The 2,725-nt window shown below is 47.6% G+C and overlaps 1 pseudogene; it reads right to left on the bottom strand.

The window, feature by feature from the left end:
* Positions 1 to 860: 860 nt before the first annotated feature.
* LOC105044274 (uncharacterized) lies at positions 861 to 2,244 on the bottom strand (annotated as a pseudogene).
* Positions 2,245 to 2,725: the final 481 nt, after the last annotated feature.

Below are 2,725 nucleotides of genomic sequence, written 5' to 3'. Positions count from 1 at the left end.
TCAATCTCTAACTATAGAATAGGTGAATATAGAAGTGAATGAAGCAATATCAGTAGTAATTTTCATTTTAACTCAAGTTTTTTTTTTAAACCGGACGAGTTCAGGGATTCAATTTGAACTCAATAAGCTAAGTACTATGGAAACTATAGACATCAATGTCAAGGAAACTCAAGTTCCATGTTATTTAAATGCCATCAATCCGCAAGATTTTTTGTTTTAAAATTTTAATATCAATCCATTAGACCCAGCCGCGGATTTGTCAACTGCATGCAAACATTTTTTTTCCCATTTTTGGAATTTTAGTAACTCTAGTAACCGGGCATGTGCAAAGCACCTAATCCTAAAACGAGAAAACCAGGACATTTAAACGAAGCTGATGGGGTACAATTATTTCCCCTAGAAAAGGGGAAAATAGAAAAAGAAAGGAAACCACAGGGTTTCCTCAAAACTCCCAAACCTTTGTACGACATCGACCAGTCTGCCTCCAAGACCTCACCAAAGACAGCACAAGACCTAACAAATGCTGCTCTTTTTTGTTCAGGGATCATTTTTGTGATACTGACTTGAATTTCCTTAATTTCGTTGTACTATGTACTCTCACAGTTAAGGAGATCCTCAAGCTTTGCCTGGCTGAAGGGTCGATCGATGTCCCTGCGGCTGGAAAGCACAGGGACAGCCATCCGAACAAGGACTGCACAAAGCAGCAAGCTGAAGAACATCGTGTTTCAGAAAATTTTTTTTTAAAGATTAAATGTACTCGATGATGATCCAAATTAGTAGTGATGGTGGTGGTGATGGTTGTGCGTAGTTTTTCTAAATCGATATCTTATTCGAACAGCATAACACATTCATGAGCTAAATAAAAATCATCAGCATGAAAACTAACAAGGTAGAAGAAACGACAAATAAAAATCATCAGCATGAAAACTAACAAGGTAGAAGGAACGACAAAATTACAGCCAGCAGTAATTTTTAGGATGGTTGGGGTTGTGGGGGAGGGGGGGGGGTGGTGATCAACCCTTGATCATGGTCCCGACGCCCTCATCGGTGAGAATCTCAAGGAGCAGGGAGTGGGGTTTGCGGCCGTCGATGATGCTGGCCGCGCGAACCCCCTGGGTGAGCGACCTAACGCAGCAGTGGACCTAATGTATCATCCCGCCGGCGACCTTCCCCTTCTCCACCATCCTCCTCACCTCGCTGATGTCGATCTCCTTCACCAGGCTCCCCGGGTCATTCCGATCCTCCAGGATCCCGCCACGTCCGTCAGCAGGATCAGCTTCTCCGCCCCCACGGCAGCCGCGATCTCCCCCGCCGCCATGTCCGCGTTCCCGTTGTAGCTCTGCCCACCCTCGTCCGCCGCCACTGAGGCGATCATGGGGATGTGCCCGTCCGCCAGGATGGGCCGGAGGATGGTGGGGTCCACACGGGCCACCTCACCCACGAAGCCCAGGGCTGTTGCGTCGGGGGTGGGGCGGGCGGTGAGGAGCCGGGCATTTTGCCGCAGAGGCCCACGGCGGTGGCGCCGGCGACGTTGATGAGGGACATGAGGGACTTGTTCACCTTGCCAATGAGGACCATCATGACCACCTCCATGGTGAGGGCATCCGTGATGCGGAGGCTGTTGTGGAACTGGGGCTGGTGGCCCAGGCGGAGGAGCCATGAGTTGATCTTCGGGCCGCCGCCGTGGACGAGCACGGTGCGGAGGCCGACGCAGGAAAGCAGGAGAGGTCGTTGACGACGGAGGACTGGACGGCCAGGGACTTCACGGCGGTGCCACCATACTTGACCCGATCGTCTTCCCGCGGAACCACTGGATGAACGGCAGTGACTCCGAAAGGATGTCCACGCGCGTCTGGGCCGGTGTCTGGAGAGGCGTCGCCGCTTTGGTGCTGCTGTTGCTGAGCAGGATGGACTTGAAAGAAAAAAGGAGGCGGGGGACCATGGCGGATCGGAGGCTGAGGGCAGGATTGGGGTTCGGCTTAGGGATCTGGAGGGGTTTGGAGGGGAGAAGGGGACGTTGGTGGTGCGGAATAGTCGCCCTTGCGGCGAGCATCTTCGCTCCCCTAGCTCTGCTCTACCTTGGATCGACCGTTCCTTGGCGTCAACACTCCCCAAGTGTTTGACCGAATTGCTAAGAGAAGGATGCGGGAGGCGGAAGCTTGGAAGAACGGTTTTGAGTTGTGATCGCCGCCGCTGGTGTTATCCTTTGGATTGCATTTGATGCATCACGAGGCAATTTTGAAAGATAACATAAATTATTTTTAAGATAAATTATTATTATTAATTTATTAATAATATTAATTATTGTATTTGATATACATATAGATAATATTACAATAAAATTATTAAAAATTTTGATTGATAATGTGGGACGCACACGAAGGGAGATGGAGGGAGGAGGGAGGGTTGAGCAATGAGTTTTATATGATATGTTTAAAAGATAATTTTATTTAAAATTTTTATTACAATATTGTCAAAAAAATAATAATCTGGATAGCCATCCTCTCCAAGACAATCCAGATTGTCTCCTATGAGAGAATCTGAATTGTCAAGATAATCTGGATTATCATCCAAAAAGCATACCAAATATAGTAAGTCAGATTATCACATAAAATTGCTGGTAATATAGATAGATTATCGGCTACCAAATGCAACCTTAAAGAAGAGATATTAGGGCTGCAAATTCTTTGGCCTGGCATAGTTATGGTTGACCTCAACCAGACCT

Source organism: Elaeis guineensis, chromosome 4 (genome assembly GCF_000442705.2).
Source record: "Elaeis guineensis isolate ETL-2024a chromosome 4, EG11, whole genome shotgun sequence".
NCBI lineage: Eukaryota > Viridiplantae > Streptophyta > Magnoliopsida > Arecales > Arecaceae > Elaeis > Elaeis guineensis.
Note: the sequence above shows the minus strand (reverse complement) of the source record. Positions and strands in the feature narration are given on the sequence as shown.